Source organism: Lactuca saligna, chromosome 7 (assembly GCF_052625555.1).
Source record: "Lactuca saligna cultivar CGN05327 chromosome 7, ASM5262555v1, whole genome shotgun sequence".
NCBI classification, from domain to species: Eukaryota; Viridiplantae; Streptophyta; class Magnoliopsida; order Asterales; family Asteraceae; genus Lactuca; species Lactuca saligna.
This window is the reverse complement of record NC_136423.1, coordinates 143,027,058-143,052,644: the sequence shown is the minus strand read 5'-3', so window position 1 is coordinate 143,052,644 and position 25,587 is coordinate 143,027,058. Positions and strand designations below refer to the sequence as shown.

At 35.0% G+C, this 25,587-nt stretch overlaps 1 pseudogene; it reads left to right on the top strand.

Moving 5' to 3' along the window:
• The first annotated feature begins 1,380 nt into the window (after positions 1-1,380).
• Positions 1,381-2,539, top strand: LOC145007542 (putative carboxylesterase 2 pseudogene; annotated as a pseudogene).
• The last annotated feature ends 23,048 nt before the right edge of the window (positions 2,540-25,587 follow it).

Sequence of the window (25,587 nt, the reverse complement as noted above, 5' to 3'; positions counted from 1 at the left end):
GTTTATACATTTAAAATACATAAATATACAAAAACATCTATATAAAAAACTTTAAAAAATATATAAATACATAATACATAAAAGATATGTAAAGTACTTAAAAATAGATATAAATACGTAAAAATACGTTTATACACTTACAATACATAAACATATATATAAAAAGCTTTAAAAATACATAAATATGTAAAAAAAATATATAAAAATACATATAAATACATAATATATAAAAAATAACACATAAAAATTATGTAAAATGGTTAAAAATACATAAAAATAAGTAAAAAAAAATATGTCTATACATTTAAAATACATAAAAATACGTAAATATATACTTATAAAAATATAAAAAATACAAAATACGTAAAAATAAATATAGATATGTAAAAAATATGTTTATACATTATATAAAAATTTTGACGAAATCTGCAAAAAGTCATTTTATTTTCGAAAAATTAACAATTTAGTCCCATGACCTGCTAAACAGGTCAAAAAGGACTAAAGTGAATAAATTAGTCGGTTTCTTGGGCTTTTCTATTCAAAAGGTGAAAAAATCAGGACTTTATTAAAAATTTACCAAAAATATCGGTATTTTTCTGGAGATATCCAAAAGAAAAATGAAAAAAAAAAACAAGGTGAAAGCATTATAAAAAGGAAGGGGAAGGTCAGCTCCAAAGCAAAAGAGAAAAATGAAACAAAATGCATCTCGGTGGCCTGATAGTTACTTGGGCTTCCAAAGTAATTTGTTTTTCATATTTTCGTAGTTTACTTGGTTTGAGCCAATGAGGCAATGACCGACTCTGATATTTAAAAAAAATGGTTTAGTTTTGGATGGGTTCATTTTCGGATTGATTTAGGACTGATTATGGATTGCAATGTATGCAGTCTCTAAGACCGAGTTAAAATTTGAGGACTGCTAAAAGACTGTTGAGCAAATATATGCAGTCTCTAACATCGAGTTAAAATTTGAGGACTGCTAAAAGACTGTTGAACAAATGTTTATTATGATACTATTAAAGTTAATGTCTTTGCTTCTAAAAAAATGTGTCAACACACCTATTTTGGTGAAGTTTGTAACTCTTAGTTCTTATGAATGAGTTTTTTTTAAGTAAAAAGGTTTTGGAACCTAGTTGATATGTGACTCACATTGGTTTTGTTCTTGTGCACATAGAAACCCTTAAGCTTGAGCTTCGGACATTATATGATTTCAAATTTTAATATTTTAATTAATTTCTATGTTTGAAAATTTGCTTTCTTTTTTCAATGCCTCAAGAAAAGGTCGCGTCACGTGATTATTAAAATATTTATTCAAATCAACCACCCATACTTAGAGGTTTACAATAAAAGAAACGTGTCTTTTTTTTTTTCTCTCTATTTTTTCTGTGATATCATGCATTTTAATTTATACATTTTATTATATTAGATAAAATTATATAGTATATATTATTCGAGTATACATCACTTCTATCTTCCCCCATATCTTTTGCAGATGGATTCATCAGATAAGATTGTTAAAGAAATTCGCGGAATCATTCAAGTATACGAAGATGGCCGATTCCAGAAACTCACCGGCACCGATGTCCTTCCCGCCGGCATTGATCCTTCCTCCGGCGTCCAATCCAAAGACGTCATCATCTCACCGGAAACCAACCTCTCCGCCAGGCTTTACCTTCCTAAAACCGCCACCAAAAAACTCCCTCTTCTAATCTACTTCCACGGCGGCGGATTCATCATCGAATCCCCCTTCTCCCCTCTCTACCATAACTTCTCAAACCTCGTCGCAGCTGAATCCAACGTCGTCATTGTCTCCGTTGACTACCGAACGGCGCCGGAGCATCCCGTCCCCACCTGCTTAAACGATTCCTGGGAAGCAATCAAATGGGTCGCTGGAAACTGCCCGGAGTCGTGGATAAACGACTATGCAGATCTTGAAAACGTATTCTTCGCCGGCGACAGCGCCGGTGCCACCATCGCCCACCACATGGCAATCCGGGTCGGGTCAGAAAATCCTAGATTGAGTATAAACCTACGAGGTATTATCCTGCTCCACCCGTATTTTTGGGGAGAAGATCGGATCGGATCTGAAGGCGAACACCCATGGAAGCCATTCATGGAGGATATATGGATCTTTGCCCACCCGGGAACAAGTGGGTTGGATGACCCGCTGATTAACCCGGATAAGGATCTGAAAGTTTCGGATCTCGGATGCTCCAGGGTACTGGTTTGTGTTGCTGAGAAAGATATATTGAAGGACAGGGGATGGTATTATAAGGATATTTTGGGTAAAAATGGGTGGAATGGAGATATTGAGGTTATTGAGGACAAAGAGGTAGACCATGTGTTTTTCCTATTTTACCCTTCTGCTGATAATGCTCTTACTTTGCGCAAGAGAATTTGTACTTTCATCAATGGCATCAACAACAATCCCGATATGTAATAGCATAATATTATATCGTTTAGTTTCTGAATTTGGTACTCAAGTGTTATTGTAAAAAATAAGTTATTGTTATGTTCTATAATGAAATTAAAAATATATATATATTTGCTTCATTTGAACAAAAAAAAGTGTGTGCTTAGTTTAATCAAATGAAATATAGTTAATTATCCTATTCTGTTGAGTTACATTACTTAGACAATATCCATTTCGCATTAGAATGGAATGAAAATTTTATTATAGCCAATTTTTATGTGGATTGACATGCATAAACCATTTAGTCTTTTATATATGTACGAAAACATAAACTCATAATTTCCCAACATCAACATTTCATTTATATATGAAACAGTTGGTTTTCATCATACAGATTACACAGAAAACCTCACTACAATAACTCTCAGCTCTCTAATGAACAACAAAAACAAGATCAAAAGAATATGAACTGAAACCCTGGTACAAACCCTAAAACTATAGCGAACAATCTTTATGAGAGAATGAATCTGTCATCTGAACTACACAAATGAAGGATAATCAGCTTTATATACACCGGGTCAAACCCGGATCCAAGTTAAACAACCCGCGTAGTAAACACCTGGAAAATCAATATATACCACAACATTTTTCCATTATAAATGACAAGTTTGTATTATATATATAACCTTTTAACACCCCCTCTCAAACTTGTCAATTTATACAAATTTATTTACCAGAAAACAAATTTACAAGACCAAGTCTCTTTGACAAGAACTCATGCTGAAAAAAAACTTAATGATTTAGTTAAAATGTCTGCATTTTGATTAGAAGAATTAATCTTAACTAATTTTAAAACATTATTTTCAATCTTTTCTCTTACAAAATGCACATCAACCTCAAAATGTTTTGTTTTTTCATGAAAAACAGGATTTAAAGCTAACTTAATAGCAGATTCATTATCACAAAACAATTTAACAGGAGTTAAACTTTTGAAACCAAGATCACTTAAAATCTTTAAGACCCACAAAACTTCACATGTTACAGAACCCAAAGCACGGTATTCAGATTCTGTTGATGACCTGGACACTGTGCTTTGTTTCTTACTTTTCCAAGAAATAAGAGTGTTTCCTAAATAAACCAAATAACCAGAAACAGATCTCCTAGTTGTTAGACATTTGGCCCAATCAGCATCCACATAACCAACAACATCAAAACTATTAGATTTAGAAAACAAAACACCTTTACCAGGACAATTTTTCAAATACCTTAATAATCTGAACGCAACACTTAAATGTGATTTTCTTGGCTTATGCATAAACTGACTTAATACTTGGACAGCATAACTAATATCAGGTCTAGTAACAGTGAGATAAATCAATTTTCCTATAAGTTTCTGAAATTCTGTTATATTAGTTATAAGATCAGTATTATCATCACAATCTCTGTTAAACACAAAATTGACTTCCAAAGGAGTTTTAACAGGTTTGCATGCCAGCATACCAAATTCATGTAATAACTCCAAACAATATTTTCTTTGATTTAGACATACACCATTACTAGTAGACAAAACTTCAATTCCCAGAAAATATTTCAACAACCCTAGATCCTTAATTCTAAACTGTGACTTAAGAAATGATTTTACATTTTCAATTTCAACACAACTGTTACCTGTTAGAATTATATCATCAACATATACTAACAAAATAACAATGGTGTTATTTTTTGAGCGAACAAATAAAGAATAATCATTTATACTTTGAACAAAACCAAAAACCGACAAAGAAGAGCAAAGTTTCTCATTCCACTTTCGTGGAGCCTGTTTCAAACCATATAAAGACTTCACCAATTTACAAACTCTACTATCATTTTGTGACATCCCCAAAATCACGGCCAGAAAAGACCGATTTTGTTTATGCTTTATAAAAATCAGAGTACTTCATTTTATAAAAAGCTTGCGGAATTTGTTCCCAGAAAAACATGGTAAATACGTTATTAAAACATTTTCGAAGAAACGTATTTATTTCATTTTAAAACATTTGGGATGTCATCGTTAATACAGGAACATAAGCATAAACAGAACTTACAATTATTCACACTAGTGGTCTACATCTCTTTAAATCTCTCAGTGTAATGTCGCTTCATATCAACACCTGTGGTATAAATAAACTGAGTGGGTCAGGTTGGGAAACCTGGTGAGCACATAGGGATTTCAATCCCACAATGTTATACCATATATATAGTTTAAAATTCACAAAATATACAATTTCACCATACATATATATAAACAACTCTTATCCCACCCCGTCGATCCTCGCAACGAGGCTATCCATACTCTCGGACCTAAGATTAGTCGTTTTACCTACTCCATACTCTCGGATCAGAAATGAACGAATTTACCAAATCCATACTCTCGGACTAGGGACGAATGACTAATCCATACTCTCGGATTAAAGATGAATGATTATGCCTAATCCATACTCTCGAACTAGGGACAATAGCTAATCCATACTCTCGGATTAACGAATGATTATGCCTAATCCATATTCTTGGACTAGGGACAATGACTATGTCTAATCCATACTCCCGGATAAGTGACATATACTAACTTCTATTCTCTGAGTTTAACTCACTTGTACTCGTGAGAATATACTACCCAATATTCCTCATATTTAATTTAGGTCTACTCTTTATCCTAAATTATCAAATATAATCAGGTATGTTCTTTAACACGAATTTCAAGCAACATCAATTAACTCGCACATAAACATATAATTAATATTTCAATCAATACTTGTATTAAAATCATGTTCATGAAAGGGACTATGCACTCACCTGAGAAGGTGGTGACTCGGTACTCGGACAGCGCTTCGTTTACTTTAAAATAATTTCCTTCGACGAAACCTAGTATTATCACCAATAGATTTTAGTCTATTATTCGCCGAGACTAATTAATAGTCTAGCTATTATTACTATTATATAAGCGTTAAAAAAATACTTATATAACCCATAATAATAGCCCAAGTATTTATTATATGTTCTTAATAACGTTAATATAATTAAATAAAAACTATATTAAAAATAGCGTAGACGTAGCTCACTTACAGCGGGTTTTATAGAAAACCAGGCTTTGCTTGGAGCAGCGTTTACGAGCCGAAAAGCTCTTCTTCTCGGAGCCGTCGAGCACTCCGGGGCTTCCGCCTCGTGCTAGGGAGGTTCCCTAGGCTTTTCGGGGGATTTCGGGGCTAGAGAGAGGTTCTAGAGAGAGAGTAAAGAGAAGAAAGAATGGGAAAGGTGTGAAGAAAATGAGGGTGGGAGAGGTGGTATTTATAGGGTGAAAATGGCTGAAATTGGTGCCACATGTCACCATCTAGTGGCAAGACTTGGGGAGAAAGCAATGGCCAAGATTGTGCCACATCACCCATTTTCGCACAACACACTTCCGAATTCTAAAATCCGTAACTTTCACATACGACCTCCGTTTTTGACGTTCTTTATATCCACGCGTAGGTAAAAATAATATCTACAACTTTCATTTTGACTCCGTCAGCTAATTCTCGACCGATCTTAAATTTAACAGTACGAGGCGTTTAGACTGTTAAATGACCGCGAAGAATTCGTAACTTCTTCATACGGACTCCGTTTTCGTCTGTCTTTTTACCGTTGAGTTCCTATTAACGAGATCTTCAACTCTCATTTATTTCACGTAAGCCAAAAACCGCTCGAACTAAAATTCGAGTTTCGGGCTGTACACTGCTAAGCCGAATCTTAGAAAAATCATAACTTCCTCATACGAAGTCAGATTTGGGCGTTCTTTTTATCGACGCTCTTAGTTTAACATATTCTACGACTTTTGTTTAGATTGCTAAGGCTAAAAAGTCTTCTATCGTAAATTCACTATTTACGTCTTCCGGTGCTGTGCCGGTTTTGCCGTAAAACTTCGGCGGGCCATAACTTCTTCGTTATAACTCGGATTTCGGCGTTCTTTATATGTACGGAAACCTTGTGACATATTCTAAAACTTGGTTAAGACTATTCATTCTAAATAATCTTTTGTCAAAAAGTCATTTTTGACCCCTATTGCCTCTAAATTGACTAGCCCGGATCTGCGGGCGTTACAATTATCTCCCCCTTAGGATGATTACGTCCCGGAATCATCAACGAAATAAGGATCGTATAATGACTCCATACGTCATCTCTTCATCCTAGGTAATAATTATAACTTCTTTATTCCTTCAAGTCCACCTCTTAGACTTATTGACTGTAAGCAATACTTGATCGTGCACCTGCTCTCTACCTCATATTAGACTCCAAATTATGACCTATCATCATGTGATGTACGTTTAGACTCAGGTCTCTTAAATTCTAAAACAGACTAAGCCTTCCTTCATGTTCTAATGTGATATAATCATACTTTAACATGTAGCATTTCTAGCTACCAACGAGCGCGATACTTCTATTGATCGCTTTGATTATTAATCGTTTGGTTTAAGTCGGACGCTATATCAAACTTGGTTCTCTGAACCACGTAACCTACTCATCGTAGTCGGACTCAAGGTGATATGACCACTAGGGTCGGGATAACAACAATCTTCTTAGTCATTACCGAAACAATGGTAACGACATACTTGAATAAAACGAAATCAATTATTGGCTTCTTGGTAACCTTGTGACTTTCCCTGATCCAAGTGTGAGTCATGTGCTTCCGGTAGTATAGGCCTCTACTACCATTCACACCTACTCATACTCGTCCCAAGTATTGTCCCGCAGTTTTTCCAAGTCACCATACAAGAAAACCATACAACAACTTAACACATCAGATAACAAAACAAAGGTTTTATATTATTTCTTGAAACTGTTACAGAGGTGTTCAAGTTCACCCTAGACTATGCCTCTAATGGGCTACATCGTGAGGTACTATCTACACGATTACTCCATAACTCGATCCTCGGATGTCAAGCCTTCACTCTTGAATCCTTGCATTGTCATCTGCTTCGTCAAGGATCATTTGAAATGCTCTCGCCTTTGGCTTTGGTGGTACATTTGGCTTTGTAGCCCCTTCTCTCTTTGGGCAGTCTTGTTTGAAGTGTCCTTCTTCTCCACACTTAAAGCAGACTTCTCTCTTGGTTGTGCATTCGCTGGCGTAATGACCAGTCTTCCCGCATTTAAAGCATGTCGTATATTTAGAGCATTTCGCGATGTGCTTCTTTCTACACTTGTCACACCATTGCGTTCCTTATTCAAACTTCGAGAATTTTCTCTTCTCGCTGGACCTTGAAGATCCTTCAAACTTTCTCTTCTCGCCAACCTCCATCTTGCTGGAGGCTCTTCCCTTGATCATATCTTCGACAGACTTGGCAGCCCAGATAGCTGCCTCCAGAGTAGGTGCTTGACGCACTGGCACCGCGTATTCCCATGGAAGTCCTTTTGCGTACTTGTCGATTTTCGTCAGCTCATCCGGAACAAGACGCAAGGCGAACTCCATCTTCTCTGTGAAGTTGTTGGTGTATTCATCGATTGACATGCTTCCCTTCTTCAGGGTTAGAAACTGGTTCTCTAGCTCAAGCAGGTTTTGAGCTGAGTAGTACTTTCGTTTGAATTGCACCAGAAATTCTGCCCATGTCAGTTGCAGAGGCTCATTAGGGCTCAGAGTCTTCCCCAAGGTATTCCACCAACGTACAGCGCCTCCTCGAAACTGACGCACTGCAAATGTGGTCTGTAGCTTCCCTCTACAACCGCATGTCATGAAGGCTTACTCCATCTCCGAGATCCAATCCATGACCCCGATCGGATCCTCCTTTCCAGTGAAAGTCGATGGCTTGCAAGTCAGAAAATCCTTGTACTTGCATCCATTCCTCTCGACCTCGTCATCTTGGTTGTTTTGTCGAACTATTGGTGGGTTGACTTGACCAACAGTCCCACTGTAGTTTCCTTCCTCAGTCTGCCCTTCGTTCAACTCGGGCTGTTCGATCTGAATAGTGGCTTCCTCACGATTTTGCTGGAGCAAACGTCTAGTTTCCTCCATTTGACGATCCAACATCGCTTGGATCATCGCTTGCACTCCGGCCATTGTGACTGACTCAGGGGCGGCTTCCATCACCGGTATTTGCTCAATCACTGGGGGTTGGTTTCAGTTCCCATTTGCATTCACGTTTCCGTTACGGGTTCTTGCCATCTTGATTTATACACCGAATAAGGTGAATCTAGATCTTTACTTAGGATTGACGGTTAAATCATCCTTATCACTCCGAAACGTTTATATGCTAGTTCTAATATCGTAGTCGTACGTTTAGAATCCTAAACACATAAGGTTTCCAGATCCGGTCGGCAACAGACCATAGATCCGAACAACAAACAGCATATCAGGCACAAGTATTTAGCACATAAAAGCATTTTAGGCATAATTCCTAAAATAAGATAGTGCTCACACCTCACAATCATCGCTTAGCATTCTAAGTTTAAGTCTAGAAATAAATCCATATTCCTAGTTCGCTTAAACTAATGCTCTGATACCAACTGTAACATCCCCAAAATCACGGCCAGAAAAGACCGATTTTGTTTATGCTTTATAAAAATCAGAGTACTTCATTTTATAAAAAGCTTGCGGAATTTGTTCCCAGAAAAACATGGTAAATACGTTATTAAAACATTTTCGAAGAAACGTATTTATTTCATTTTAAAACATTTGGGATGTCATCGTTAATACAGGAACATAAGCATAAACAGAACTTACAATTATTCACACTAGTGGTCTACATCTCTTTAAATCTCTCAGTGTAATGTCACTTCATATCAACACCTGTGGTATAAATAAACTGAGTGGGTCAGGTTGGGAAACCTGGTGAGCACATAGGGATTTCAATCCCACAATGTTATACCATATATATAGTTTAAAATTCACAAAATATACAATTTCACCATACATATATATAAACAACTCTTATCCCACCCCGTCGATCCTCGCAACGAGGCTATCCATACTCTCGGACCTAAGATTAGTCGTTTTACCTACTCCATACTCTCGGATCAGAAATGAACGAATTTACCAAATCCATACTCTCGGACTAGGGACGAATGACTAATCCATACTCTCGGATTAAAGATGAATGATTATGCCTAATCCATACTCTCGGACTAGGGACAATAGCTAATCCATACTCTCGGATTAACGAATGATTATGCCTAATCCATATTCTTGGACTAGGGACAATGACTATGTCTAATCCATACTCCCGGATAAGTGACATATACTAACTTCTATTCTCTGAGTTTAACTCACTTGTACTCATGAGAATATACTACCCAATATTCCTCATATTTAATTTAGGTCTACTCTTTATCCTAAATTATCAAATATAATCAGGTATGTTCTTTAACACGAATTTCAAGCAACATCAATTAACTCGCACATAAACATATAATTAATATTTCAATCAATACTTGTATTAAAATCATGTTCATGAAAGGGACTATGCACTCACCTGAGAAGGTGGTGACTCGGTACTCGGACAGCGCTTCGTTTACTTTAAAATAATTTCCTTCGACGAAACCTAGTATTATCACCAATAGATTTTAGTCTATTATTCGCTGAGACTAATTAATAGTCTAGCTATTATTACTATTATATAAGCGTTAAAAAAATACTTATATAACCCATAATAATAGCCCAAGTATTTATTATATGTTCTTAATAACGTTAATATAATTAAATAAAAACTATATTAAAAATAGCGTAGACGTAGCTCACTTACAACGGGTTTTATAGAAAACCAGGCTTTGCTTGGAGCAGCGTTTACGAGCCGAAAAGCTCTTCTTCTCGGAGCCGTCGAGCACTCCGGGGCTTCCGCCTCGTGCTAGGGAGGTTCCCTAGGCTTTTCGGGGGATTTCGGGGCTAGAGAGAGGTTCTAGAGAGAGAGTAAAGAGAAGAAAGAATGGGAAAGGTGTGAAGAAAATGAGGGTGGGAGAGGTGGTATTTATAGGGTGAAAATGGCTGAAATTGGTGCCACATGTCACCATCTAGTGGCAAGACTTGGGGAGAAAGCAATGGCCAAGATTGTGCCACATCACCCATTTTCGCACAACACACTTCCGAATTCTAAAATCCGTAACTTTCACATACGACCTCCGTTTTTGACGTTCTTTATATCCACGCGTAGGTAAAAATAATATCTACAACTTTCATTTTGACTCCGTCAGCTAATTCTCGACCGATCTTAAATTTAACAGTACGAGGCGTTTAGACTGTTAAATGACCGCGAAGAATTCGTAACTTCTTCATACGGACTCCGTTTTCGTCTGTCTTTTTACCGTTGAGTTCCTATTAACGAGATCTTCAACTCTCATTTATTTCACGTAAGCCAAAAACCGCTCGAACTAAAATTCGAGTTTCGGGCTGTACACTGCTAAGCCGAATCTTAGAAAAATCATAACTTCCTCATACGAAGTCAGATTTGGGCGTTCTTTTTATCGACGCTCTTAGTTTAACATATTCTACGACTTTTGTTTAGATTGCTAAGGCTAAAAAGTCTTCTATCGTAAATTCACTATTTACGTCTTCCGGTGCTGTGCCGGTTTTGCCGTAAAACTTCGGCGGGCCATAACTTCTTCGTTATAACTCGGATTTCGGCGTTCTTTATATGTACGGAAACCTTGTGACATATTCTAAAACTTGGTTAAGACTATTCATTCTAAATAATCTTTTGTCAAAAAGTCATTTTTGACCCCTATTGCCTCTAAATTGACTAGCCCGGATCTGCGGGCGTTACAATTATCTCCCCCTTAGGATGATTACGTCCCGGAATCATCAACGAAATAAGGATCGTATAATGACTCCATACGTCATCTCTTCATCCTAGGTAATAATTATAACTTCTTTATTCCTTCAAGTCCACCTCTTAGACTTATTGACTGTAAGCAATACTTGATCGTGCACCTGCTCTCTACCTCATATTAGACTCCAAATTATGACCTATCATCATGTGATGTACGTTTAGACTCAGGTCTCTTAAATTCTAAAACAGACTAAGCCTTCCTTCATGTTCTAATGTGATATAATCATACTTTAACATGTAGCATTTCTAGCTACCAACGAGCGCGATACTTCTATTGATCGCTTTGATTATTAATCGTTTGGTTTAAGTCGGACGCTATATCAAACTTGGTTCTCTGAACCACGTAACCTACTCATCGTAGTCGGACTCAAGGTGATATGACCACTAGGGTCGGGATAACAACAATCTTCTTAGTCATTACCGAAACAATGGTAACGACATACTTGAATAAAACGAAATCAATTATTGGCTTCTTGGTAACCTTGTGACTTTCCCTGATCCAAGTGTGAGTCATGTGCTTCCGGTAGTATAGGCCTCTACTGAAAACAGGAGAAAAAGTTTCTTCATAATCTATTCCCCCTCTTTGATTATATCCTTTTGCAGCTAATCTAGCTTTATATCTCTCAACCTCACCATTAGATTTATATTTTATTTTATAAATCCACTGAAAACCAATAGGATTTCTGTTTTTTGGAAGATCAACAATATCCCAAGTATGATTTCTATATAAAGCTTCCATTTCCTCATTCATAGCTTTGATCCAATTTGGATCAGTTGAAGCTTCAGAATAAGTGCTAGGTTCAAATGTTTTATTAAGAAGCTTCAGAATAAGTGCTAGGTTCAAATGTTTTATTAAGATTAGAAACAAAACATTTACTATCATTAGCTAACAAAGAATAATTCACAGACTTTTCTAACCCATATTTGTGTGAACTTTCCACAACAAAATCATTAAATCTTGTTGGTAAACGAACATTTCTACCAGATCGTGTAGTACCTAATGAGTGGTCATCAGAAAGATTATTTTGTTCTAAGATACTATCCTCAGACATACTAGATGAACTAGGAACATCCACAACATTCTGTTGCACATGTGCCATGTCACTTTGGTTGCTGACCTCATCATTGGAGGTCTCATCCAAATTATGAACTGCTTCATTACCTTCAGAATGAAGGGTTATTCCTAAATCACCTAAATCATTATTTTCTTGAAGATAACTAGACAAATGAAGGTCATCACAGGAAAATGGGTCACTTGGATTATTAAAACTAGTAGTTTTATCACCAGAAAAGGAATTAAGCTTGAATGGAAACACTGATTCATAAAAATTTGACATCCCTGGAAACAAAAACAAAATTTGAATCAAGACTCAAAACCTTATAACCTTTTTGTTCCAAAGAATACCCAAGTAAAATACACTTTTCAGCACGTTCAGAAAATTTATCAAAATTATTCAGTTTAGTTGCAAAACAAAGACAACCAAAAACACGAAGTTTATCAAAACTAGGACAAGATTTATAAACAAGTTCATAAGGAGAGGCTCCATTTAAAATAGAAGTGGGAGTTCTATTTATCAAAAACACAACAGTTAAAATAGAATCACCCCAATAAGTCAAAGGCAAACCTGACTGAAACATTAATGACCTAGCTACATTGAGAATATGTCGATGTTTCCTTTCAACCACCCCATTTTGTTGAGGTGTATGGACACACGACGTTTGATGAATAACACCTTTATTTTCAAAAAACGTTTTCATGTTATAATTCAAAAACTCTGTGCCATTATCAGACCTAACCTTTTTAATTTTGACTTCAAATTGATTCAATAAAAGATTAAAGAAAGTAGTAACACAAGAAAAAACTTCACTTTTAGACTTAAGCAAATAAATCCAAGTTGCCCTAGTGAAATCATCCACTATAGTAAGAAAGAACTTAAACCCTTCTGAAGTGACCACTTTATAAGGACCCCACACATCTAAGTGAACAAGTTCACCTAAACAAGAAGTGACATGTTGACTAGTGGGAAAAGAATCCCTTGTTTGTTTAGCCTTATGGCAAACATCACAAGGAGGTAAAGATTCATTTTCAAATTTAAGATGAGTTTTTAAAGAATTCAGAGCTTGGTCAGAAGGATGACCAAGTCTATTATGCCAAGTTAGTTTAGAAACATAACACATAACAGAATTAGAAGTAAAAGAATTACCAGAAGGTACACTATCAACATAATAGAGACCTCCAGTTTCACTACCATTCCCCACCATCTCCTTTGAGTGTAAATCCTGAATTTTGCAACTATGTTCATTAAAGACAACTTCACACTTATTATCTTTGCAAATTTTGTGAACAGACAATAGATTAACATTAAACTCAGGAACAGCAAACACATCAAGCAGAGTTAAAGAGTTTGAGATATTTAAATTTCCAATTTTTTCTATTTTAGCACAAGTTCCATTAGGGTGACTAACAAGAAGGTTAAGCTTAGACACATCTACAGTATCATGCAAAAGAGATTCTGATGCTATCATATGTTGACTAGCACCAGAATCAACAATCCATTTATTATCATTATAAAATGAACCACAAACATTAAACAAGCAAGTACCTGCCATATTGGAACTGACAGATGCTTCCTCATTGCACTTTCTTTCTCCTATTAGACTAAGAAACTTGGCATATTGATCCTTAGTTAGTTGAGGAAATTCAGATTCACCAGAATCAGTTGATCCAGGTGTAACAACAGATGAGTTTGCTTTAAAGTTTTTAACTTGACTATTTTGATTAACATCACTTCTAGGTTTATAATCCTTTGGATATCCAATTATTTTATAACATTTCTCAACAGTATGTCCTTTTAGACCACAATTTTTACATTGAAGGCTTGAACCTTTGCTTTTATTATTAGAAAATTTATTGTTGAATTTACTATTAAAAGCACTAGGTTGACTCTTAGAACCAGATTGGGAGTCATTAGAAAGAGATCCATTTCTTTGAAGGGACTCTTCACGAGATATAATTGAAAAAGCAGTTTTCACATTAGGAAGTGGATCCATAAGCAATATATGACTCTTAACCTGATTATAAGACTCATCTAAACCACTCAGAAATTGCATGAGTTTCATTAGTTTAGAGTGATCATTTAGTTTAGCTGCAGCCTCACAAGTACATTCTGTGAGACTAGTTAAACCATCAAACTCCTTCCATAAGGCATCAAGTTTATTAAAGAAATCAGAAACAGATATACCATTTTGTTTTAAAGAATTAATTCTTTGATGAACATTGAACACAACAGACCCATCAGCTTTATTATATGTTTCAAATAAATTTTCCCATATTTCTTGAGCATTATCTGAATAAGCATGACTAGCATAGATTGAGTCACTAATGGAAGACAATAACCAAGAACACACAACAGCATTAGCTCTTTCCCATTTAGACTCTTTGGTTTTTTCAACATTATCCTTTTTAAAGGTACCATCTACAAAACCTAGTTTGTTTCTAGCTTTAAGTGCCCTAGACATGGAGCTTCTCCAAATACGAAAATTTTCATTTCCAGTCAATTTCACACTAATAATAGTTGTAGTAGCATTATCAGAAGGATGGACATAGAGAGGATCATCAAAAAAGATTGAATCATCCTTTCCACTTCCACTTGGAGATTCAGCAGAACCAGCCATTTAAAAAACTTATCAGTCAATCAATTAGACAGACAAACTCAAGACTGAAGCAAAGCACAACAACAGCCAAATAGGAAACGCAGAACAACAATTTGACACACAAAAAACAGACTCATGTATCGACCTAAAGTCTAGATGGTCACCACGTTTGTTGGGGCCCAAGACAATCAATACAGAGTCAAGAAGGCAAAAAACTATCGAATAAAGAAGAAGGAAAAAAAAATAATTGGTGTATACAAAACACCAGGATCTTCCAATCACTAAATATAATTGAGAGAAAAAAGAAGAACAAGAAAATCCTCACAGTGCTTTATAAGACGGGATGAAAAACAAACCGACTCTGTTTGTCCGTTCCCAACATAGGGTTGATCGGTGATGAAATCCGACCCCTAGTGAGTTATTTCAGACAACAGATTGATCGATTGATGGAGTGTCGTTTATTGCGAGTTCCAATGTTCCACTATCACACGGCCAGAATACAAATCAGGTTCAACCACCTGCAATAAACCACAAAAAAAAACTCACAGTACCAAGATCGAAGAACAATAACAAGAAAAAAAACGATCGATCAACAGATCTAGTAACAGATCTAAAAGAAACTGAACATAAGAAGTAGAAACAACCTCTTATGACGTCTTCAGATGAAGTAGCCTTCGATGAACACCAATGGAAGATATAAACCTTCGATGATCATCAACCACGAAGATGAAGAACCCTAAAGCTCTGATACCATGTACGAAAACATAAACTCATAATTTCCCAACATCAACATTTCATTTATATATGAAACAGTTGGTTTTCATCATACAGATTACACAGAAAACCTCACTATAATAACTCTCAGCTCTCTAATGAACAACAAGAACAAGATCAAAAGAATATGAACTGAAACCCTGGTACAAACCCTAAAACTATAGCGAACAATCTTTATGAGAGAATGAATCTGTCATCTGAACTACACAAATGAAGGATAATCAGCTTTATATACACCGGGTCAAACCCGGATCCAAGTTAAACAACCCGCGTAGTAAACACCTGAAAAATCAATATATACCACAACATTTTTCCATTATAAATGACAAGTTTGTATTATATATATAACCTTTTAACAATATAAAAAATGTTTGATGTTATAATTATTTTTTCTTGGCTAATACATTCTGTCGTAAACTTAACTATAAAATACATTAAAATTATTAAATATGAAATAATAAAACTCAATAGTGCTTGTTAATAAAATCCGTGCAAAAAAAAATTAAATATGCTCAGTTGGGTTGAGGCAAAAGAAATGTAAATTCGTTAGAAACTGATTTGGGCTTTCTGAATATATATACCTGTTTTTGTAGCAGCCCAGCTAAAACGGACCAATATGTAGATACACATACACAGTATATAAAATCGTTAATATGCTTAAAATAAGAAAAGTAATTGAGGAAAAAATAAAAAAAATCAAAAACTAGAAAACACTAAAAGTCACGTTAAAGAAAGCTTAGCGATGGTTTACATCTTTTCAATCGTATTGAACTTCTATTCGATTGGGTGTTGTGTGAAAAATTGAGGGGAATGAGTTTAGCGGAGGAGATGGAAACAAAGAGGTAAAAAGGAATGTGGGGAATGTCCGAATGCATAAAGCTTTTTTCCACTTAACCCATTAAGCTATGATTTAAGCATTAAGTAAAAAAAACGGCATTGTTTATCTATATCTCATTTGTTTTTATAAAGGCGCGGTTATTAGTCATGGAGGTTTGTCTATTTCTTATTTTTATGCCAACCATGTGATTGAAAGATACATCATGTCACAAATCTTGATGCAACACTTATAGGTGATTGAAAGATACATGATGTCACAAATCTTGATGCAACACTTATAGGTGATTGAAAAATTCATGATGTCACAAATCTTCAGGTCAAGAAATATGATCACATGATGTTCACTAGAAAAGTGATGCTACATATGCGCTACATAACCCTCCACTACATGTTCACTACGCATTCACTAGCCTTGGAAATGGTTATCACTAGATAGTTTTTTTTTTTTTTTTTTTTTTTTTTTTTTTTTTTTTTTTTTAATATATATATATATATATATATATATATATATATATATATATATATATATATATATATATATATAGATTAAAATAAAAAAACTAAATTAATAACATAATTAAATATTTCACGTTATATAAAAACATAAAACATAAAATTTCAAATCTAGATTCCGAATAACCATAAAAAATAAAACTTAAAACCTAAATAACTAAAAAACATAGAAATTAAACATAAATATTAAAAACGTTAAAACCTAAAATCCATGCTTTTCCCGAACTTCTTTTTGGATTTTCAGAAGCGCGACTAAATTTTCCGGGTCGATATCTGGTTGCGGCTTCATGTTTAAAATTTGAAGATCGGTGAGTGCTTTTTTCCGGCGTCGAGCATTCTCCGTTGACTCGTATTTTTGTTGTAAAAAACTTAGAGTTTTGTTAATTTTGTCCGCAAGCACGTCTTCGTTAATCCTTTTTCCGCTTGAAGACGCCGCTTTTTTCCCTTTATCCCTTCCCGGTGGCCGACGAAGTTGGACTTCCGGTGGACCCTCCCCTTCGATCCCATCGAAGTCGTCTTTGAGGTCGACGCCAAAACCCACATCAGATTCCGAAGTTCTTGGCCTTTTGTTGGAGCCGATGGTTGATTCCGAATGCAAAGTCTCTGGGTTAAGGACCCATTTTGGACCCTTACAACAAATTTCCCACGCTTTTTGGTGGCCGAACGCTTTACCGCTGGTGATAACTTTGAATTGTTGGCATGCGGTTGATAAAATATTGAAATCGTTGCTACCACTTTTATGCATATTTTCATATTTTCAAATATGCCATTAAACTTGGTGCACGCCGCTCGTAGTTCACGCTATTTTTCGTTGACCGCGTCGTACGTTCGACCCGTTTGCCTTCCCAAAAGCGAGTGAAAGTGATCTAAAACTGGTTCCCGTTTGCGCGTTGCCCGTCCTTGAGTCACACGATATAGAAATCCAACCTTTAGCTAAAGCTTCCTCCTCCTCTTCGATCCAATCTGTTCCTCTTCTATTTGTAGCTTCTCCTTTTGATTTCCTACGCCTAGATGGTTGTGTCTCTTCGACCCGGTTGTCCAAGTTTATAGTTGGGGATTGAGAACAAGGGACTTGAGATGGTTGTGTTTGGAATTGTTGAGATGGTGGTGTTTAGAATTATTGAGATGGTTGTGTTTGAAATTGTTGGGGTCGAAATTGTTGAAAACCTTGGGATTGAGATTGTGGTAATTGTTGTTGGAAGTAGTTTGGTTGAAATGAAATGTTGGTAAATAGAGGTTGATGTTGGATTGGGGATGTTAGCATTTGAATGTAACCTTAATATTGATCATTTGGAGTGGTTGGGGTTGTTGGGGTGTTTGGAGTGGTAGATGTATTTTGATTTTGCTTCATATTTTTGAGAGAAAATGAGATAGTGGAGAGATATTATTTGTAAAGAAAGATGTGTTTAGTGTGTTTATGTGTTTGTGTATATATAGTAGAGGAAATAAATTGAAAAGTTTTTTTTTTGTTTTAAATTAATTAAGATAACAGTCAAAAAGAAGAAAAAAAACGGTCAAAAAAAAAATTAACCAATCAATGTTTGCGTGACCATCCGTAGCACACATCAATCTGCATCACATTCACCGGTAGGGGGGGCGGTGTTCACGCGTGAAAACCCCCCTATACGTCACCCCTTACGCGTAAAAAAACCTCCCATACCCTTTGACCTTACAATGTTTTTTCGTAGTTTCTGGATTAAGTATAAATTTGTAGAAGTCTAATCTTTTTGGATACCGGTGAATGAGGTCAAGATTGCACCTATAGCCTTGGTTATCGGGTGTAGATTAGCCTCATTTCTTTTTACTTATTTGAATCTTCCGAAAGAATCGTATATGTCCTGTATTGGAAAATGAAATTAATTTTGATTGGTGGCTATCTTACTATTTTGAAATATGTGTTACGGAGACTACTCGTATATATTTTGTCTATTTTCAAAGTTCCAAATACCGTTTATCATACGTTGGAAGTTATTGGTTCTCATTTTTTGGGTGTGGAATTGCATGAAGGGAATATTTTGTTAAGTAAAATGGGAGTTAGTTTAACCTCGGGGGGTTTGGTGCGGGAAGTGTTCATGTCTGTAACTAAGTTTTTTGGGTAAATTATACGAATGGTCCCTATGGTTTAGGGTAATTTGCATGTTTGATTCCTAATTTATTTTTTTTAATTCGGAAGGTCCTTACTGTTTGTTTTTGTTACGCGTTTGGTCCCTATCTTACCTAAAAATACTATTTTGCCCTTGGTTTTTTAATTTATTTAAATAAACACACCTCTAACCCTACACCCATCACCTTACCTTACCTACCCCACAATTTTTTGCTATTTAAATGGTGGTCTTTTTAGATAAGATTGGGGTCAAGTGCGCAACAAAAACACACAGTAGGGACCAAGCGCGTACTAAAAACAAACACTAGGGACCTTCCGAGTTAAAAAAAAGTTAGGAACCAAATACGCAAATTACCCTAATACGATAGGGACCATCCGTGTAATTTACTTTTTTTTTTTTTTTTTTTTTTTTTTTTTTTTTTTTTGTGATCATGAATAGAATATTTCCTTAGGTGAAATGGGAGTTAGTTTTAGCTTCCAAGGATAAAGGTGATTTGGTGTGGGAGGTCTTTATGCCTTTAATCAAGCCTTATTAACAAAATGATGTTAGGGGTTTTCTTTTACCAAAGATTATGCTTTATGGGTTAAGATTATAAAGTCTATCCACTGGGGGTGGGAATCGTTTCTATTAGTGGATACACATTTATGTATTTATGTATATGTTTGCATTGTAGCCCAGTGTAGTTATGCCCCTTTGTATTGGCTCATGTGTATTGTATGTATCGTGTATTATCTATATATATCTATGAATGAGAATAGATTCATGGGTAAATAGTGTTTATCATGGTATCAGAGACCCAATAAACCCTAGCCGATCTTGCATTACCTTTTGTCAATTTCCTCATCAATTGACGTTCTCTTTCTTCTCCCTCTATCTTTTATTTCTTTCTTCTTCATCATGACAGGTGAAAACAACTCCCCTTCAAAACCTCCTCACAAGGCGTATGACACCACAAACATCAAAACATACATCCCTTTTTACCCTTGATCTCTTTGCCCGCAATTAGGAACCATGGTGTGATCTCTCACTGTATTTTCCTACGGTGTTGTTGCTCATATTGATGACACTTTCGACCTGCCAATACCCATCCTACCGACACTGAGTGGAAAGAACTCGATCAACTTGTGAAAAAATGGATTTTTGGATCCATATCTAAAAAGCTAATCACATCCGCCTACTTCATCAATACGATGACTCGTAAGGTTTGGTTAAATGTGTCACACCCCCAAACCAAGGATGGCGGAAACGTCCGGGGGTGGATGACTTCATGTAGAGTATCACAACAATGAGTATAATAGTGCTCAAAGTAAATACAACCAACACAAATATAATTGAAAACGTTACATCAAAGCACATGTTTACATGATTCACATCAATTACATTATAATACAAAATGAACTGTTTGACGATTTATCGTCCCATCCTCAAAACGTTGTTGATTTCCTGTTTTCACTGAATTCCTGAGAATACAAGTAGTTTTGAAAAGTGTCAACACAAAGGTTGGTGAGTTCATAAGAGATTTCGTTGGAAAAGTAAATCGTTTTCCTTGTAAAAGCGTTAGAATATGTATCCAGAAAATCCGATATTTTCTTTAAAATCTGCGTAATGTAGTCTTATGACTGAAGACCAAAATGTATAAGTAACCTTTCTTATTAATAGAAAATGTTATGTACTTAAATGGACATGGACGCGTTTGAATTAAATGAAATTTCTGTATGTTCTCATGTTCGTTAATACTTTATATATATGTAGTCCTAAATTAGAGGACCGAGAAATAACAAGTATTGACCATACTTAAAAGTATAAATGTGGTTTCAAATGATGTGTAGTCGTAACTACCAAAACCAAAAGTGTACACTAATATCTGTACTCATAGAGATAAAAAGTGATTTTAAATCGACATAAAACTCATTTAGGTTTTAAAAATAAAATCCCGTAAACTTATGGATTGTTATATCCCTATGTGAGTCGCTATAATCATACTATGACTATGTGAACCTGCCACGACGTTCTCAGGTGTCGCGAAAAATAAAATGACATTTGTCACCCGTAGACCTGCAGGTCCAACTGTAGCTAGCAGCAAGGTGTGGGGTGTCAAACCCAATATAGATCTATATACAAGTATCACGTTCTCCCTCAAGGAGATTCTGATTATAATTACCAGGAATTATATCCCGCACTCGGACGTACGGGGAGCGAGAGAGAGAGAGTCTCACAATATAGGTTAACAAGTTTACGTGAAATGTGTGTGAATATAAATATTTCTTGTATGAATGTACCCTTCTTGTACGAGTGTGTTGAGTGATGTATTATAAACTATACCTATTATAGTTTATCTAAAATGTATGTAATATGTATGAACTCTTTTATGGAAATGTATTAGTATTATGAATTTATCAAACTATAGGTTAACAAATTTACGTGAAATGTGTGTGAATATAAATCTTTCTTGTATGAATGTACCCTTTTTGTACGAGTGTTTTGAGTGATGTATCATAAACTATACCTATGATAATTTATCTAAAATGTATGTAATATGTGTGAACTCTTTTATGGAAATGTATTAGTGTTATGAATTTATCAAACTATACTTTTTATAGTTTAATATACGTGTTCTAAAATGAATGAATAATATTTATTATGAATGTCTTAGTTTCAGTTCATGATGATAAACTAACAAAGAAACACATTCAATAATTAGAACTTATGATTATACAACATATTACAAAGTGTTATGATATTAACATGCTGTTGGCTAAATTTAGCCATTCTGCCCTGTTTTGGAAAAATCATAGAAAAATCATACGAAGTCAAAAACTAGATCCGTAAATTCTGAGAGTTCACAAAATGTGTCTAGTTTACTCATAATTTTTATCACGATTTTTAATGACCTCCAACTTGGGTGAAAAAGTCCATAATCACAGATTGGTCCGGATTGTTGTTTGAAATGATAGGCAGTTTTGTAAAAATCACCATAAATTGTAGAAAAATCGTATGGAGATGTGAAAGTAGTCATTTTAAAGCTAAAAACTTGAACTATTTGCACCTTGTACAGTTTTGATAACAAAAATGTTTAGGATTCCCAAAACAGTCCGTGAATGGAGTTGAACTTTTCTGATGAAGGCTGTTAGAAAATTTTAGTTATGTTCTTAGTGTTTTAACTTGTATTCCCCCCCTGAAAACTTGAGAAAACATGAAAATGTAGGGGTATGAACTCACCTTGAGTGATTTCAGTAGATAAGTGTTGAAGAAGAGAAGTGTTCAACCCAAGAACACTTGAAGAATCACTTGAAGATTCGAAGCTCTAACGCTAATATGATGGAGTTTGTGTAAGATATTCATGATTTGAGTAGAATGAAGTGAAATAATCATAAGGAGAATGGATTATGCTTACCAAATGTGGAAGAACACTTGATAATCAGCCTTGAATCTCGAAATTGGAGTGGGAAAAGTTTGAGAGAAAAGTGGTGTTTGATACTTAGTGAAATGAGGGCAAATGAGAGAAATGAGGAGAGAGGCACTACAAGAAAAAGACCCTTTTACGACGTGCAAACCACGACACTCGCCTATTTGTGTTACGCAAAAGAGAGTGACGTTAAAAAAGTGTCATCTGTTCAAAAAATTTAACGATTTAGGTCACGCTTTATTGCATGCCCTTAAATTAGTGTTATAAGAAAAAAATTAAAAACACGGAGGGCGCTCAATGTTAATTGGGCGTCCTCTATAAGTGTTGCTTTATAATTTTAATGAAACGCGCGTTTAGATACTGGGAAAACGAAATCCCAAAAATTTTAAAAACCCGCTTTTCTACCTTCTTTAATTTCTATCTTTCATATTCACAATCGATTCTACCCTCTCCCTCTTTCTCCCTCTTCTCCGATCTGCTTCTCCCCTCTCCACCACGCCATGATGAATGAGATCTCTTTATCAATCAGAGCTACCATCCGACAAAGACCTTCATTTTCTCCTTCCCTTCTCTCCACCGATCGGAAATCGCTTCTCCTTACAAGCCCAACATCCGATTGACGAGTTCGATTCTCCTCTTCTGGTTACACAAAGGTATGTTGTGCTTACCATCGTTCATCTACCTTTTCTCCATCCACACTCGGTACCTTTTTGTATTTGGATCCGTTAACACTATACGTCTCTTCTTCTTCTTCCTCTCATACCGACGAATTAGGGCAAAATCTTCACCATCTTCAGTAAGCCAACTATGGAGGCCAACAACACAAAGAACTATGATAAAACACAGTTCAAATTAGATTCTCTTAGGCATGAATGGGTTGAGATGACAAATAAATACACTAACCAAGTCCGATCGAAGGAAAGAACGAAAATGAAATACCCAGTTGGACTAAAAAACTATATTTTCTATCATTTAGATCTTTGGATCGTTTCTATGTTTTTTTCAAGTAGTTATTAGTCCTCAAATCTCTATTTTTCACTCTGTTTTAACATTGATTTTAGGGCTTCTTCCTATACATGAGTTTTTTTTCATAATAACATAACTCATCTATTTTTCTTATCTTTTTGTGTGAGAACGCATCTTGTTTCTTGTTCAATCTTAAGTGAATTCGATTATGTTCTAGAAATTAGCATATTCTTGTTAGTTTTAGAGTAAGAGGGAAAATTGGCATTAATATTTTATTTATTGTGAAAAAAAATGAATTGCAGAGTAAAAGGTCCTGGTTACCCATTCTACACAGCTTAATGAAATTCTATTGGTTCCAAAGATCTTATGTCCAACGAAGAAGGTATCAACTTGTTCAAAAACCAAGAAAATGTAAGTGTCATCCTAACCAGTTATCTCTGCTCTAATTTGGTGGATTATACATAATTTCACTGGTAGCTAGTTAATGTTGCACATAAATGCTTTTTCACAGCTTGATGTATTGATATGTACCTGCACACGATAGCCAACTTCCTCGAAAAGAGCAGATGAAAAGGGAGACCCACCAGTTCATAAAGGTTCACAGATGATGGATAATATGGACCTCTATGCTCCTGATACTTTGGATCCAGCCTTAGGTATTGATACTCATTTCTAATTTTGTTATATTATTTTTTGTTGTTTTTAACCGAATGCTTATTCTTCAGCCTTGTCTAGTAAATAACAACATTATGAAAACAACAGATGAAAAAGGTGACCCACCAGCTAAAAAAGATTCACAGATGTTAGATAAGTTGGACTTCCATGCACCTGATATTAGTTTATTTTGAATTTGACAAAAATAAAATAAAATAACATGTTTTTGTTTTTGAATAGAAACAAACCTGGTTAATTCCCACTAGAAATTCTGTTTTGAGATTAAAGTGGTCCCTGGACAACAAATATACCTTCAACGCCTCTGCATATTTTGCATTCTCTATTCACAAAAAAAACTAATATTATTATTATCATTGTTTTTAAATGGTTTCACAATTATATTTAACGTAAGTACATATATATTATAATAATATAAAAGTTTACTAAGAAATTCATATAAAAAAGGAGCAAATGAGGTTGATTTGAATATAAATTACGGATTGCTTTATTGTTAAATGCTAAAGCTGGACATTCTGACTTCCTTATAAAAAAGGAGCAAATAACACATGTACTTATGATCAACAGATACAAGTTTAACAATGTCAACAGTGTTGACATCAGACAATATTAGTGATGAAGGAGCCATGGAACACTCGCACAACAGGTTAATTCTTTTTTTTTTTTTTTAAATATACAACCCTTATCTTTATTATATACATATATATTTATTGCAGGATGGAAGTGATTGGAAAAATGATCATGTATCATCCTTCTCAATGATTGATGCATCCTATAGCTTGTCAAACAACTCATCTATTATAACTCTACAGGTATAATATATGTAATCATTATACTTGGTGAACTAGTTGTTTGTTCATTGGGGGCTATTTTTCTAGTACACATGAAAATTGTTGCAGATCATTGAAGAAAGGAACGACCATTAAAGAAAGGAACCTTCATCTTCTTAACCTGGCTTGATTCCTCCAAAATTCTGGTTCGTTTATACTTTTATTTGAAGGAAAATCACTAACATGGATTTACTTGATTACTTCTCCTATTCAAAGAAACCGAGCATCTTCTTCTGATTTTTTTTTTTTTGGTTTTTCTATTCCTTCTTCTTCCTGATTAAGTGAAAGTCGCTTGAAACTGAAGCTTCATAGAATGATATATATATATATATATATATATATATATATATATATATATATATATATATATATATATATACCTTTAAGTACAGGGATATCATTTGGTAAGCTAAACTCTATTTTTGCTGATTGTGTTTTCCTTTATTCCTAGGTGAAATATAACTAAAGAAGTAATTCGTTTTAGGAAATTTTGACTTGTGTTTCTAGGTTGGTTGTCACAAAAAAAAAAAAAAAGGAATATGATATTTAGATGATTAAAATTAGGATAGTTAAGTAATTCTACATCTGTCTT